This window comes from Hibiscus syriacus, unplaced genomic scaffold (assembly GCF_006381635.1).
Source record: "Hibiscus syriacus cultivar Baekdansim isolate YM2019G1 unplaced genomic scaffold, ASM638163v2 tig00110303_pilon, whole genome shotgun sequence".
Lineage (NCBI taxonomy): Eukaryota > Viridiplantae > Streptophyta > Magnoliopsida > Malvales > Malvaceae > Hibiscus > Hibiscus syriacus.
The window spans coordinates 1-18,266 of record NW_024062672.1 but is presented as its reverse complement, the minus strand read 5'-3'; the positions used below and the strand labels follow the sequence as shown (position 1 = coordinate 18,266).

The 18,266-nt window shown below is 37.5% G+C and overlaps 1 pseudogene; it reads left to right on the top strand.

The window, feature by feature from the left end:
- The first annotated feature begins 219 nt into the window (after nucleotides 1-219).
- Nucleotides 220-3,038, top strand: LOC120116828 (annotated as a pseudogene).
- The last annotated feature ends 15,228 nt before the right edge of the window (nucleotides 3,039-18,266 follow it).

Below are 18,266 nucleotides of genomic sequence, written 5' to 3'. Positions count from 1 at the left end.
TAATCCCAACTCCAAACTTCAACGTTCTAACCCACTTCCCCATTTCTTTTTTCACCTTTCTCCTCACTCCGTTCCAGCTTGTTTTTGGTAAACCCAATATTATCAAATCATCAATATGTATATATATAAATAGAATGCCATTAACAAGAAACCCTCAATCCTCTAAAGCTTTATACATTAAACACTACTGGTTTTGTGCAGAAGAAAAAGAAAGAATAAATGAAGAGGTCTCCAGATCGTTCTTCCAATGCTTCCATTGCTTCACCTTTATCTTCATCTTCATCATCATCAATTATACCCGTGATAATATCAGAGAAACCCAAGAGTAAAAGGGCTAGAAAACATCAAAACAATCACGATAAATGTAGCTCGAAAGCTAACTCTGCTAGAAGAAGCTCTGTTTACAGAGGAGTCACCAGGTGCGTAGAATAACGGGTTTTTGTTTTTTGGTTGATTTTGAATTGCATGTCTGATATTTTGATGTTACAAAAGGCATAGATGGACTGGGAGGTTTGAGGCTCACCTTTGGGACAAATCTTCATGGAATAACATCCAGAGCAAGAAGGGAAAACAGGGTAATGGATTCGATCATTTTATGGTTCGGTTTCATTTCTGGTCAGACAGATTATTTACTCTGTTTTCTATTTTTATTGCTCTGTTCCATGTGAATATGCATTTACACATTTGTCGCATCCTCAGTTTATTTGGGTAAGTCCTCCATCTTTGTAAATAACTCAGTAAATAAATTCATGGGGAAACAAAGATAAAGATCATTGTGCCGATGTGCAGGGGCTTATGATAGTGAGGAAGATGCAGCACGAACCTATGATCTCGCAGCACTCAAGTACTGGGGCACCCAGACCACCTTGAATTTTGCGGTATTTTTAAACATTCTACTTTTGGATTTGGTGTGTGGAAAAAAGCAAAGGAATTGTGAAATTGATGTGATTATATATATAAACCAGATGGATCGATATGAGAAAGAGATTGAAGAGATGAAGAAGGCGACCAAGGAAGAGTACTTGGCTTGCCTACGGCGGCAGAGCAGTGGATTCTCGAGGGGAGTTTCGAAATACAGAGGGGTGGCTAGGCATCACCACAATGGTAAATGGGAAGCGCGAATTGGTCGAGTTTTCGGCAACAAATATCTCTATTTAGGAACTTACGGTCAGCTACTCTCCTATGTTTCATTCATATTCCCATGATTCCAGATTTATGGATTCGTTTTCATTGTCCCACTATTTTATTTACTCAAATTATATTTAATCGTTTAGATATATCACCACAAAATATCACATTATTATTAAAAAATAAAAAATCATCACGTTATAATGTTGTTTATTTTTTTTAAGAACAAGCAACCAAAATGTTATCTTAAATATGATTTTAAAAAAATAATTAAATAATTAAAATAAAATTTCAAGGATAAGTAGATGACTAAATATGTGATTTCATAATTCGGAGGTCTTCTACGAAAGCTGCTCTCAACATGGTGTTGGGGGCAACCTATTATCTTACATCTCCTTACCCCATTACATATGGGAACAAAGGACAATCATTTATAAAAGTATCAACTACATATATAAATAAAATAACTTTACGAGAGTTTTCCCATGAAACGTGGTTTAAATAATTTAACTAAGAGATTCTTGTGGTAGGTAATTTTTAAATGTCTGTCCAATTCAGTACCTCAGTCGGAGAAAAATATTTACCAAACTGGTCAAAAATCATCAGTTCGATAGATGATAAAAAATAGGGCTAACAAAATACACGTGTGTTAAGCACGTGACTATCACTCTCCCATTTAAGCTCAAGTCGATGAAAATTGGGATACGACAACTTTTAATCCTGAATTTGGTAATTTTTTTTAATTTAGTCCCTAAAGATTTTCTTTCCACATTAGAAACATAGTCTTCTTAACGATGTGAGTTGCGACACTTTAATATTTTATTAAATAGTAAATCTCAGAATATCACGTAATTAAAATAATAAAAATCTCAGATTCAAAATTAATATGGACAAAAAAATTAGGCGCCTAATTGAAAAATCGTCAATTTTAGTAATTAAGAGTTGTTTTATCCGATATTCATAAACATCGCCAGCAGGGTAAGAAGCGGGGCAGAGATCACGTGCCTTGGGAGAACAAAACGGGACCAATATTGATTCGAATAAATTGTGAAGATTTTGGAATCTTTCTTTGCTTTGCCCCTCAACAATTAAAATAACTAGATAATGCGAAGATACTATTTTAATTGTTTGTGTGAATTCTACAACACATTTTCCAATCAAATTCGGGTTTTTTTTGTTAGATCAGGTCGGGTCGGGTTTATGTCTTCAAGGCACAATTCCTTGTAGCAAGTTAATCCGGAGAGTTTTAGTCAACATAATTAGGCGTACACAACTTTTCTTGTATTGCATTGATTTAATAGCCATATAGACATGTAAATGATAGTTTAAAGGTACATATACATTATTTAATCGAGATTATTTTATCGATAAATTAAATATCGATGATTAAATATACGTCTACTTTTAATCTCTGTTTTGAAGAGACACAAGAGGAAGCAGCAGCAGCATATGACATGGCAGCATTGGAGTACAGGGGGGCTAATGCCGTCACCAATTTCGAGGTCAGCCGTTACATAGAACGTTTGAAGCAGAAAGGGATTTTGTTTCTCGATCAACCGCAAGGACAAAGTACCGAATCCGCTGAAGCTCGACCGATAGAACCTGAAGAAATAGAACCACCACCGCAGCAACAGCAACAAGGAGTAGAAGAAGCTGTTGATATAGCTCAACTTTTTCAGTACATGCAAACGCAGCTGCCTCTATGTGTTGACAACGCGACTATGTTAAGAACGGAGACGACCGATGGCAACGAGCTAGCGTGGAGTTTCTGCATGGACTCAGGGTTGACATCGTTTTTCGCTCCAGACTTCACTCTCTAGAAAACTGGCGAATTAAACGCTAACATTGACTTGATATTCGACATGGGGCATGAAGATAACGCAGCCAAGTGGGAATGGCCCGTTGGATGATGCAAGTTGCAGTGTCGACGTTGGTGCATCCGTGAACATGCAAGGAAGATGAGGGGATAAATTAGATTGAGTGAAGCGTAGCGAAACAAAGATTAATAAATCCAATAAACATGGAGGTGGTAATAATTTTTAAGATTATACTTCTTTAGTAACGTGAAACGCATAATTGGATAGAGTAAATTAATTATGGAGCGATAGTGAATTTAATAAAATATGCTTTTACCTCGCTCCATTGTTCTCTCTCAAGCAAGTATCAAACTAGTCATAAATATAATTCTGATATTAATAGGAGTTAATTTAGGATCGAATAAAAAAATTTAGAGATTAAATTGAAAAAAATAAAATAAAATCTTAAGGCTTGACATATCATTTATCCTTTCATGGAATGGAATTTATTTGCTCAAAGTTATAACACCCCTAACCTGATACAATCCCAATCAGAATTGTAACTTCATCGAAATCAGAACTAATTCAAACATCCAATCGTACTAGCATGCAACAATTAACATTTGAAGGGCTAAAGTGTCAACGTATCAAACATATGGACTAAGTTCTTTGACAAGCCATAAAGATGCATCATTTTTAAACCCATTATTTGGCCCCCCAATGTGCACCAAAAACACAATATGGAAATATCACAATTTAACTAATTTTTTAAATTGATGTATGGGTTTCGAAACTCAGATATCTGTGCACCTAACAGACTTTCTCAAGTTGGTCAAAGCTTGACTAGGGTGAACGAAGTTAGTAAAATGTTTAATTTTTATTTGAACCCTTAAACTTCAGACAAAATACTAATCATGTTTCTTTTTATAAACTCAAAAGAGTTTAGGGATAAAATATCAATTTACCCCTTTTGTTCATATGTTTTCTTCCTAAGCCTATCTTCTCCTCTGCTTCCCATACTTCATCTCTAAACCACTGCTTCATCTCTAAGGCTCCCGCAGCATTCTTATCAATTCCACTACATAGTTGATGAAATGGTAATTTGGATAAAGTAAATATATCTGCAAGCATTTTGGACACATTCGGAATATCGACTAAAGCTGTAAATAAGCAAGTATGAAGACAATTCAAATAAACCGAAATCATAATTTAACCATTAGCTGGAAGAACATAAATCTAGCTTTATAAATATGACTCTCCCGGATAAAGTTGATCCATATTAAATTTAGGACGTGTTAAAAGTCGCAATTACAATAACAATGAGGATTAATCATCATAATGAATCGGTATACAAATTATAGTAAACACATCAAAGATGTTAAAAGAAAAATCAAGAGGCTATTTTTTTTTTTACGACAAAATCAGTTCCAAATGGTTTTTTGCAATAAGAACGTATTGGTTCTAGTAAAATGACAGCGAGCGTCGGGTTTTATATTTCTGATTTAACATGTAAGAAGATACCAACATTCAACAAGGCATCAACTGAGAAGCACCTATAATAGATGAATGTCTGTTGATACAAAGATATCTTCTTACCGAAAAGGCTGGCCTTCAAGTCTTATTACTTCAAGTAGCTGATACATGAACATCAAACAAAGCTAGTTTTATGTCATCTTACTCAAATTGTTTTATCATGACTATAGAATTAGTTGTACTTGATTGTATTCTTATCAAGGAAGTCTCGCCGACCCTCATATTCCCCTCCTGGTTACCCGAAATGAAATTGGGTTCCTTACCTAATCTAGGACGATGGTACCTATACCAATTTGGCAGTATCGATATTAACTCAGTGGTATTAATATTTTCCTGTATCGATACCAAAAAGGGCTTCAATGTTTTCAAAAAATGATCCTAATATCAATACTCTTATGCTTAGTATCAATACTTAAAGCCCCAAAACCCTTTTATTCAAGTCATTTGAAGAACAATATCGGTATTATTCCTCCAGAAATGATACTTCTACCTAGAAATGCCCTGTATAGGCACACAAATACTCCTAAACCCCCCTCACAAGTCCCCCTTAAGACTCTTGAATGTTTATTAAGTTTTATGGGAGTTCATGGTAACATTAGAGATCATTCCAAAACAAGATAACAAATATTTTCTTTCTCACTAAAATCATCGTAACTCATGTTTTGTACTCATGAACACAACAAGCAGCAATCACAACATAATGATCTACATGCAGTATAGGTGAGTTAGAAATGTGTTACATTAACATTAGCTGATGAGAAAGACCCATAAGATCACCCAAGCCAACTTCTCCTTGTTCTTACCTTTTGAGCTTTCACCAACTTCTCTTACTAACCAAAAGCAAATAAGAGCATTACTAATGCTTTCAAGGACTCTAAATGAGTAGAAATGTGATTTTAGACATTTAGGGATGGATTAGAAACAATTTTAATCCTTAAATCAAAACCCTTCTAAAACCCCCATTTTGGCCATCATGACCTAATCTTGATATTTGAGCTAAAAATGAAGCTCTAGGGTAGGAGATTAATGTTTTTACCTGTCTAAACTTGAATTAGCTTTTTTGGACAACCAAGTTTCCACCTTTGATGTTCACAAGAGGAAGAAGATGAAGGAAAATGACGGAGAAGAAGATAAAGGGTGAGATAACAAAATGGAGAGTTTTTCAGTTTTTACGCCGTTGACATCACCTATATTAAATGAAAATCAACCTTCCAAAAGTTAGGGGTTTATTGCCCCTTTAGTCTTTCTCCTTTTGGCTCTAAATCAAAGATTCCCTTTTTACCAACCTTTGGGCTTAATCGAAGCCCAATCCAACTCACACGTAACCCAATCATTTAAATTAAGCCTATCTTAAATTAAGCCAATCATTTAAATAAAGCACTCTAAACAAATATCATACTCGAAACTACTAATCCGATTTTTAGGATGGTACAATCCTGAAAATTATGGATAATTATTTAATTGTCCAGAAATGAAGACCAAACTTCTTTGTCGAGAAAGCAAATGTCTCATCCACAGTGGTTTGGATTCATATACCATGTTTAACAATTGAATATTTTGATAAAGGGATTCTGGTTAGTATCGGGAAGTTGGTAGGAACACTGAAGTTGGTAGGAACACTGTTAAAAGTTGATTACTGAAAGACTTGTATGACAAGAGGTATATTCGCAAGAATATGCGTTGAAATTGATCTAAATAAACCACTACTTTCAAAGATAAGAGTAGGAAACATGATGATCAACATTAAATATGAGGGGCTACATTAGATTTGTTTTCACTAGGACATGGTGGGTAATAAAATTGACCATTGCCCTATCAGACACTTCAAGTATACACAAAAGGGAGAAGACAAAAAAGAACAGTTGGAACCAACTTCTCAAGAACCCCAAGATACTGGCATCTTTAAGCATGTTGGTCCGAAACAAAAATAAGAAATGTAGATAGATTTGGTTCATTGATGTTAGTCTAAAGAAAACAAAGAGGTAAGAAAGTGAACATGGCGAGGTGACTCTCCAAGAACGTCTCGATAGAGCCCTCCTTAATTTCGAGACACGAGAGCTTTTTCATGATCTTCGTATAATTAACTTGACGAGATTTTACTTTGACCGTCACCCAATTAAACACTAACTTGGTTTACACGGTTGTTAAGAGAAAAAAAAAATCCTTTAGCTATGAGGCACTATAGTTAACTCATCTCAAGTTTACCACGATTTTTAATAAAGCTTGGGACAACAAGAATAACTCTGTCATCGAAGCTATAGAGGAAACTGGAAAAGAAATAAAAATCTTGAAAGAATCAGCATTCGAAGATATCTTCAAACAGAAATGGATCCTCAGAAACCACCTAAAAGGCATTCAACAATCGCCTAATTATATCAACTCTAGATGGCTGCAAAATCTCGAAGGATCCTTCAACGAGGAATGCCAAAGGATTCTAAATCAAGAAGAGATTCTTTAGTTTAAAAATCCAGGTTGGATTGGATTCTGAAAGGGGAGAGGAATACAATATTTTTCCATCTTACGACTAAAATAAGAAGAAAACACAACAAAATCATTGGCATGTTCAAAGGGAATGTCTGGATTATTGACAAGCATTCAATGACCGCCCACATTGTCGACATTTATAAGAACCTATTCACCTACAAGGATATGATGGATTTGGGAGAATCTTACGATAAGTTCAAACCCGAGAAGGACGATGAAGACATCTACTTTAACTAAAAAAATCTCGTTAGAAGAAATAAAAACAATAGTCTTCTCTATGAAATGGCTAAAAGCCTTTGGGCCCGACGGAAAACAACCCATCTTATTCATAAAATTGGTATAGAGTCAAGAGCAAGCTCCTAAATTTTGTGAATTCTGCCCTGGTTTCCGGGAAAGTAGACAACCAAAAGTCTGAAAGATTATTTAGTTCTTATATCGAAAATTGAAATGGCATACAGACTAATCCTATTTCGACCCATTAGTCTTTTTAATGTCTTACAAGATTTTAGCAAAAACTATAGTCCATCGCCTTAAACCCATTCTTCAGAATCTGATCGGGCCTTACCAAAATAGCTTCCTGGCCGACAGCACTGCTACAGATAACATCCTTGTTGTTCAGGAGGTGACCCATAGGATCATGTGTTGGAAAATAGAATACAAAACGAGGCGTTAGCACTGAGAAAAATATTAATAATAATCAATCAGAATGATAATGTGTCGTGGTAAAAACCACTGCCTTAGAAACGAATTGCCCCGATGTATGTAATCGCTGCAATAGGCGGACCGTTCCCCCGAGGTTAACACGGCTCTCCAAGAATTCGTACACCCGAAAACTGGAGTGAACTTGGTGGGATTGCTCTTCTCTAAACTCAAACAACACTCAAAAGATAGGAGTATTTCAAAGCAAATGTTTGTTTGGGTTGTCTAAAATGAATGAAATTGCTCACTATTTATAGGCTAAATAGTGAGGGTAAATAGTCATTTCCAATGCTAGTGGAAAACCTAACTTGAGCATTTTTCCAATGCTAGTGGAAATACCTAATTTGAACATTAATTCCAATAGTCAACTGAGCATTATCAATATTCCCCCACTAATGCGAAAGAATTCTTTTGTAAAGATGAGAGCAATGAAGTTAAAACATGAGAAGAGCAATAGCGAAATTAGTTGCTTAAGCACTAGTGAACATATCTAAACTAGTAATAGTGATGATGAGCAATCCTTCTCTTAGATAAGTGAACTAGTCTTGAACTTTCTAAGATAGGGGTAAACTCATAACACACAACTAACCCTTTATCCACCAAAGTTCTTGATGTGTCTACAAAGAATATATACAAAAATGTATATATGTTTAGCCCTCTTTCCTCAAGATTCTAATAAGTGTACTAGAAAACGGCCCAACATTTTTCATAGAAGGTGGCTAATCCTTCTCACTTACATAAGTTATTCATCAAGTTTATCTCAACATAAACCACTCAAACTGAGCTATGAAATATTTAAGAGCTTTTATAATAGTTCAACCTCACAAAGGATATGGTGACTTTCTTCAAGTTCATTAAAAATGAACCACCCAAACTCTAGGATAAGAAGTAATTAAGAATAAATATTCAACCTCATAATTCAGTGAATTCAATATGTCATTCTCACTAGGAACTCCCATTCAACATGTCATTCTCACTAGGAACTCCCAAACTCTTGGGTTTGAATTCATTAAGAGTTTAATAAAACTCATAATCAAGTGGTAAGTTCATCCAGTCCTTTGCGATTAGAACTACCCACTCAACTCTGGGTTATGAACTTATTAAGAATAAATATTAAGCCAAAATCGGTAAATTCATCAAGTCTTCTCACAAGACCACCCAAATCCTGGGCTATGAATTTGTAAGAGCAATTAAGCTCATCCTGGGCATGCACATTATTCATCATAGGGATAGACAGTATGAATGTGCACTATGAGTCTTTCCATGGTTTCGTTTGACCACATGGAACTTAGATAACTAAGTTGGGTATCCACCATGATTCCTCAACCAATGGACTTAAGACCCATCCCCCTCGACGAATCTAGGACCAGCTTCCTACTTAACCCTTTGGTAAGTGGATCTGCTAGGTTTTTTTCCGACTTCACATACTCTAAAGAGAGCACTCCATTCTTTATTAAGTGTCTAATTGATTCATGTCTTATGAGAATGTGTCTTTTCTTACCATTGTAAGCTATTTTTAACCACACGTATCACAGCTTGTGAATCACACAATAAAGAAATCGGAGGAGTCGGTCTTCCCCACAACAGAATATTTGCTAACAAGCTTCTGAGCCACTCGGCTTCTTGCCCAGCTAGGTCAAGAGCTATAAAATATGACTCAATGGTAGAACGAGCAATACAAGTCTGCTTTTGATGATTTCCGCGAGATTACTGCTCTACCTAAAGTAAAAACATACACACTCGTAGAGCTTACCTCATCATTATCAGAAACCCAGTTATCATCATAATATCCTTCCAATACCGTAGGATAGCCTAACAAACTCAAGTTTCCAATCCAAAGTACCCTTAAGATACTTCAGTAAGCGTCTAAGAGCAATCCATTGTTCACCACTCGGATTATGAGTATATCTACTTAGTCAACTCACAACATAAGTAATATCAGGCGAGTATAGTTCATAAGAATATTAAACTTCCGATTAATTTAGCATATTTTGTTTGGGAAATGCTATTTCCTTTTTCTTAAAGAGATATATGCTAATGTCACAAGGGTTCGAACATGGACGACATCAAAACTGTCAAATTTCTTTAACACTTTCTCAAGATAATGTGCTTGACATAAAGAAAATCACTTTCCAGTAATTTTGACTCCTAATATTACATCAACTTCTCCCAGATCCGTCATCTCAAATTTAGTGAACAAGAAATTGTTTGTTTTGTTAATGGACTCAATGTTAGAACTAAAAATCAACATGTCATAAACATACAAAACTTATGATGACGTAATCAGTACCAAACATCCTCGAATACAAGCAAGCATTCGAACCATTCACAACAAAACCAAAACTAAGTATAGTTTTATGAAATTTCTTGTACCATTGTTCCCATATAGATCTCCTCATCTAGATCTCCATTCAGAAATGTAGTCTTAACATCCATTTTATGTACTCGCAACTTATGAATGGAGGCTAGTGCAAATAATGCACGGATCGTTGAGATGTTCATAACGGGAGAGTAAGAATCAAAGTAATCTAAAACAAACTTTTGAGTGAACCCTTTGACAACTAGCTTTGCCTTATACCACTGGATCAAACCATATGGTCTCATTTTCTTCCGAAAGATTCATTTGTTACAGTAGTTTAAATCCTCTAGGCAAGTCAACTAATCCAAGTATGATTAGTGTAACCCCCTAGACCCGGCCTATGCGTTTCGACTAAGTCTAGTGGATCACATTATGATTCTTAAAGACATTTTCTGAAACCGTTATTCAATCAATGTAAATCACATTATAAATGTCATGAAATAAATTAATTTAAAACAGGTCTTCAAAATCAACATCACAAAAACCGAACAGTAATAGCACAAGTGTCATCATTCTAAAATACGATACTTTAAAATAAGGTCCATGTCACCAAAATAAAGTCAACTAGCAAGATAAAACATTACAATCAGATATACTTCAAGAGATATGTTGATCCTCCAAGTGCTCGAACCAATGTATCTAACCAACAATATCTGAAAGGGGAAAACATTTTCGAAAGGTGAGCTAGGCTCAGTGTGTCCCAATATTACCTTAAAATCACAATAGGTACATTAAACAAATCATAGTCCAGTAAATCTCATAAATTCATAAAAGAGTTTAACTTTTGAAAATCATAGTTTAAACTCTTTTCTTGTACACCATAATTTCCAAAACTATTTTCCATATAGCTTACCCTAAGCACACAGCAAGGGAAGCCAACCTAATGTATCTTGGGGCCCCAAGAGTCACATTAGGCCCATTCTGTTTATTAGCTTGATCAGAGCTATACTATTATTCAATCTAGAAGTTCAATTGTACCGTGACACAATTTCATAAATCATCACATTAATTGCATCAATAAAACAGTAACCAAAGAACTCAGTGTACCTCATATTAAAACCAATAAAATAGTTCAGTAATAATTAGGGAACACACCTCGATAATAGGTTCAAATAGTAGATCTACTGATTGCTGGTTTCACGCTCTGCTACAGTTTTCGAACCTATTTTAATAACACTATTACTTATGGGTAACATGAATAAATCTCTAAAATCATAAATTTACGGGTCTTACGAGTGAATACTGGCACACGTGGTTTAATTGATCTAGAAGAGCTAGGTCGAGCTGTCGAACGATCCGAGAATCTCTTGTACCTTCAACAATAATAATTTATCAGCCCCAAATCTTACTTAATTGTTCAAAGCTAAATTCTTAAGTATATAAGCATTTTCAGGGTTTGACTATCAATTTGGAAGATTTCGGGTTTGAATTTGGCCAAACGGATTGCGGAATCGGAATCAGGACGTCGAAAAACATAAAGCATGACTTTTCGAAAATTTAAATTCTTGGTCAAAGTCAAAGTCAACCACTTTGAACATCGATTTGGAGACTTTCGGGTTTGACTTTAGTAAAACGGACCCCAAAAACGGGATTCGAGACGTCGAAAACTATCAGGATATGTATTTTCGAAAAAGATTAACGATCGTTTAATAGCCGGTCAAAGCCGGTTCAAAGTTCTGGTCAAAGGAGGTCAACAAACTGTCAACCATTTTACAGAAATAACCCCTTTTCGAATTAATTACAAAAATAGCACCCATTTTGAATTAATTCCCATAATAGCACCAAAATCGAATTAATTCCCAAATAGCACCGGTCAACGGTCAACGGTCGGTCGGGTCACCGGGTCGTCGGGTCGTGATCGGTCAACCGGTCAAAATCGGTTTAAACTGGTTTAAACCGGTTTCCAGCTTTCACTCGCCCTACGGCGCGTATGGGCGCGTGAGGTGTTCTCCGGGGCTCTAAAAATCACGAAAAATTTTCTAAAATTATTTTGAGCGATTTCGAGATACTTACAAAGATCGGTTCAAAATTTTGAACGGGAGAGCTCGATTTCATCAAATCGGAAACTTTGACCGCTTCACCCTCCCCACGCGCCGCCGTCGACGGAGACTGAGGGTGACACCGGCGGACTCGGAACGGCACAAGGAACACGATGGTGCAGGAGGTGTCGTAAACGGAGCAACGATCGGCGATGAATTTAGGATTTTCTAGGCGATTGAGCTAAAAACAAACGTCGATGCTTTGACTTGAAATTCCCGACGTTTGGCAGCGTATCGCTTCAATTAATTAAAAGGATTGTTCCTAACTCGATAACGAGCACGATGGTGATTTCAAAAACGATCGGAATTCGGACGACGTCGGGATCTAAGTCGGAAACTGGCGTAGGGGGAAGGGAATTGGAAGCAATTGAGGTGTGGTTTTCTGTTTTGAAACAGAAAACCACGTTTATAACATAACATACCTAACTTTCTTGGGTAAATTCAGGGCTTGGTCCCTGAATTTTCTTTAACTCTAAAACAAGCTCCAAGTTTTAAAATCTTTAAATTAATCCCCACAATTTACCGATTTTCACAATTAAAACCTCCAATTTCAATTAAATATTATTTTTAAAATATCCGGATTGTTACAATTCTCCTCTACAAAAAAATTTCGTCCTCGAAATTTACCTTATGAGAATAGTTGAGGAAACTGAGCCTCCATTGACTCCAATGTCTCCCAAGTAGCTTCTGAGGGGCCTCGATTACTCCATTGAACTTTGACCATTGGAATACGCATATTCCGAAGAACTCGCTCATCTCTTTCTAAAATCTGGATGGGTCCTCATATGACAAATCAGGTCTCAGCTCTACATCCTCAACCTGAATGATGTGATATGGATCTGGATGATATCGCCTTAACGTAGACACATGAAAATCATGAATACGACTAAGATGGGAAGGCAACTCAAGCTGATAAGCAACAGGTCCAACTTTCTCAGAATACGATACGGCCAATAAATCGCGGACTCAGTTTACCTTTACGTCCAAATCTCAATACTTTCTTCCATGGAGATAACTTGAGAAAAACCTGACCTTGAACGTCAAACTGTATATCCTTCCTCCTTTGATCTGCATAAGATTTCTGCCTATCAAATGCCTCTTTCAAACGGTCACGGATCAATCTGACTGTCTCTTCCGTCTCACGCACTAACTCAGGTCCCAACGTCTTCCTATCACGCAACTCAGTCCAACAGATCGGAGTGCGACATTTACCCCATAGAGTGCTTCATAAGGTGGCATACGAATGCTGGTCTGATAACTGTTATTGTAAGCAAATTCAGCTAACGGCAAAAAGTTCTCCCAGCTACCATGAAAATCAATTACGCAACCCGCAGCATATCCTCCAGAATCTGAATCACTCTCTCAGATTGACCATCAGTTTGTGGGTGAAAGGATGTACTATAATCCAATCTTGTTCCCAAAGTTGTATGTAGCGCCTTCCAAATCTCGAAGTAAATCTCGGATCTCTATCAGAAATAATAGACAATGGAACACCATGCAATCTGACAATATCTGAAATATACAATCTCGCCAGCTTGTCCTGATTATAATTTACCCGCACAGGAATGAAGTGAGCTGACTTTGTAAGTCTGTCCACAATCACCCACACTAAATCTTTTTCGAATGAGTCATAGGTAAACCAGTAACAAAATCCATAGTAATACGCTCCCATTTCATTCAGTAATCTTGATAGGTTGTAACAAACCTGATGGATGTTGATGTTCCGTCTTAACTTGCTGACAAGTCCAACACCTCGCCACAAAATCCGAGATGTCCTTCTTCATTCCGACCCAATGATACCTCTCCCTCAAATTCCGATACATCTTATCTCCACCGGGGTGCATAGCATATGGACTACTGTGAGCCTCATTAAGAATAATCTGCCTCAACTCAGCATCATCAGGCACACAATATCGACCCTTAAAGCATAAAACTTCATCCTGATCAAGGGCGTAATCTGAGCTTGTCCCCTGCTCTACCTGCTCAAAGATGGATGGTAGGAGCCATCAAGGGGTGCTTAGCTTTGATTTCATCAACCAAGGTCGACTTAACTTGTAATTCTGCTAACAGAGTGCCATCGTCATATAAATTCATCCTGGCCATTAAAGATCTCAACTCTGTTTACCGCCTTTGACTCAAAGCATCCGCTACAATGTTAGCTTTACCATGGTGATAATCAATCACGCAATCATAATCCTTAGAAGCTCTAGCCAGCGTCGCTGTCTCAAATTAAGTTCCTTTAGGGTCAGAAGATACTTTAAGCTTATGATCCGTGAAAATGTAACACTTCTCTCCATACAGATAGTCCTCCAAATTTTCAAGGCAAAAATCACTGCTGCCAACTCCAAATCATGAGTTGGATAATTAACTCATGAGGTCGCAGCTGACGGATGCATAAGCCACCACTTTACCTTCCTGTATTAGAACACAACCAAGTCTGAATGTGAAGCATCACTATACACTGTAAAATCCTTCCCAGACTCTGGTTGAATCAACACTGGTGCCTGAGTCAATACCGCCTTTAATTTCTCAAAGCTCTCCTGTTGTGTCTTACCCCAGTCAAACGGCACATTCTTCCTTAACAACTTTGTCAAAGGAGAAGCAATGATCGAGAAGCCCTCAACAAAACGTCGATAATAACCAGCCAAGCCTAAGAAACTGCGAATCTCAGAGATATTCTTGGGTCGTTTCCAATTCACAATAGCTTCAATCTTGCTTGGATCGACCTGAATACCTCGCGAGAAATAATATGCCCCAGAACGACACTTCTTGAAGCAAAACTCACACTTACTTAGTTTGGCATATAGACGATGCTCTCTCAAAGTCCGCAGAACGATCTTCAAATGCGTCATGCTCTGCCTCAGTACGAGAATAGATCAGGAATATCATCAATAAAGACCACAAATTGATCCAAATATGGTCGGAACACCCGATTCATCAAATCCATGAAAGCTGCAAGAGTCGTCAAACCAAAAGGCATCACTAAGAATTCATAATGACCATATCTAGTGCGAATGGCCGTCTTTGCAACATCAGATCCTTTAACTTTCAATTGATAATACCCCGAACGAAGGTCAATCTTAGAGAATACAGTAGCTCCTCGCAACTGATCAAATAAGTCATCAATCCTGGGTAGTGGATATTTATTCTTGACCGTCATCTGGTTCAACTTCCGATAGTCAATACATAATCTTAACGACCCAATCCTTCTTTTTCACGAACAGAACTGGAGCTCCCATGGTGAAATACTATGCCGAATAAATCCTCTATCGAATAATTCTTGCAATTGGACCTTCAACTCCTTAAGTTCTTTTGGAGCCATGCGATAAGGTGCCATAGAAATAGGTACAGATCCCGGATAAGTCTCTATCTCGAACTCTACCTCTCTATCAGGAGGTAAACCAGGCAACTCTCGGAAAGACATCAGGAAACTCGCTAACTGTACGAATCTCTTGATCGTGGACAATGAACCTTTAGTGTTCAAAATACAAGCAATGAAAGTCTCATATCCCTTCCGGATCAGACGATCAATTTCTATCGCTGAAATTATATTGGAGAGATAGCCACGCCGTTCACCAATTAACACAACAGTCTGACCATCTGAAGTCTTTAGAGTAGCCCGCTGTATTCACAATCCAGATTTACCTTGTGTTTATTCAACCAATCCATCCCAAGAATTAGATCGAACTCCTCTAAAGGAAGATCCATAAGATCAGCGAGAAAAATGTCTCCCGAACCTCGAGAGGACAACGCCAAAATACTTTATTCACTAATACCGCTGTCCTACTGGACTCGTAACTGTAACAGTATTTCAGTGTTCTCGATCGGAATCTGAAGGTTTCGAGATACCAAGCTCGATACATAGGAGTGAATGGAGCCATTGTCCAGTAATGCAAAGTATGGGATAGAATAAATAGTAAATGTACATGCAATGACCTCAGGCTCATCTCTGTCATCCCGACGTCTAGTGGCATAAACCAAAGCTGGCTGTCTAGCCTCAGAAACTGTTGGCCCTCTACTTTGCTGAGGTCGGGCTCTATCCTGTCCTGGATGCTGATCCTCGAGTCTTTCCTTGACTACGATCTCTAATTGGGGTCTGTACTATAGTCTAAGAATGTACAGGAGTCTGGGTAGCGGTATGCTCAAACGAAGTTAGCTGAGGACAATCCCTCCGAAAATGACCACTAGATCCACACTAATAGCAAACCCATCTTCTTACGACACTCTCCTGTGTTGTTTACCACAAAACTCACAGGAACCCATGATAATACGACGAGGAACCGCCTCGACTGCTAACTAAAGGTGAGGATGCTGCAGGCCTAAAAGTGTATTGCTTCTCTGAGGGGCCAAAGTACGAGTCCTCTTCCCGGACTGTGCTGATGACTCAATAAGGCCTGAAAATTTCTTAGATCGTTCCTGATCAACACGCTCTCTACCAGAAGCTAAAACCTCCACCTCTTCAGCATCTTTGGCTTGCCCCAGACATCAAAAATCTCATCCTGATGGGTTAAAACTTGCCTACGCAGCTCGTATCTGAGTCCAAGGGCAAATTTACGACATCGATCTCTCTCATAGGTACCATACTGAATCCATACTTCAGTAACTTCAAGAACTCGATCATACTCAGAACAGTCATGTCTCTTGAACCAGGTCTTGAAACACTCTCTCTGAGCTAAGTAGCGCTCTCCCAGAAAACGACTCCAAAAGCGATCCTTAAAGAAATTCCAGGTCAAACGATCGGTAGGAACACTACTGGTCACTGACTCCCACAAGTGTAGGCATTGCCATCTAACATCACCACAACACCCTGATATCTCTTAGTTGAGTCTAAACCCAACTGATCCATGCATCTCTCTGTATCATGGAGCCAATCCTCAGCTTCAGTAGGGGCTCCACCAATCTGTCCCCCAAAGTTCTAACTCCATTGGCAATCAAAGTCTGCGAAATAGGAACCTCTGATACAACACCAGTAGCTCTGATGCTTCCTGTATCAACTGCATAAATTGTCTACCAAAATTCTCATCCAAAGCAACTCCGGTAGACTCTGACTCAATATCGGTCGCTCCTATGATAGGTGTAGTCATGCCAATACCAGCGGCATGAGGCAGATTCGTTGGGGTCGTAGGAGTAGGATCACCTATCGGAGGTGGGGGATCTACACGTATCTCATCGATCGGGTCTGCAAATCTAGCCACTCAACCTCGTCCACGGCTAGTCGACGACTACGTCTAGCACTTATTTTTGGTGGATCTCGAGTTTACTATAGGAGATAAAACTTAGGGTTAAATAAGCACTTGGAGTCTCGAACACAGTTAAAATGTAATAATTTGTGACATGGTCTTTGTAATTGTTTTGTAAATATTTCAAAACCGTATTTTCAATGTGGACTCATAACAGTCGAGAGTTAAAAACCAAAAGCCCTGACCAATAAATGTAATCCCTAGACCCGGCCTATGCGTTTCGACTAAGTCTAGTGGATCACATTATGATTCTTAAAGACATTTTCTGAAACTGATATTCAATCAATGTAAAATCACATTATAAATGTCATGAAATAAATTAATTTAAAACAGGTCTTCAAAATCAACATCACAATAAACCGAACAGTAATAGCACAAGTGTCATCATTCTAAATACGATACTTTAAAATAAGGTTCATGTCACCAAAATAAAGTCAACTAGCAAGATAAAACATTACAATCAGATATACTTCAAGAGATATGTTGATCCTCCAAGTGCTCGAACCAATGTATCTAACCAACAGTATTGAAAGGGGGGGAAAACATTTTTGAAAGGTGCTAGGCTCAGTGTCCCAATATTACCTTAAAATCACAATAGGTACATTAAACAAATCATAGTCAGTAAATCGCATAAATTCATAAAAGAGTTTAACTTTTGAAATCATAGTTTAAACTATTTTCTTGTACACCATCAGTAATTTCCAAAACTATTTTCCATATAGCTTACCTAAGCACACAAAAAAAGCCAACCTAATGTATCTTGGGGCCCCAAGAGTCAAATTAGGCCCATTCTGTTTATTACTTGATCAGAAGTATACTTTGTAATTCAATCCAGAAGTTCAATTGCACCGTGACACAATTTCCATAAATCATCACATTAATTGGTGCATCAATAAAACAGTAACCAAAGAACTCAGTGTACCTCATATTAAAACCAATAAAATAATTCAGTAATAATTAGGAACACACCTCGATAATAGGTTCAAAT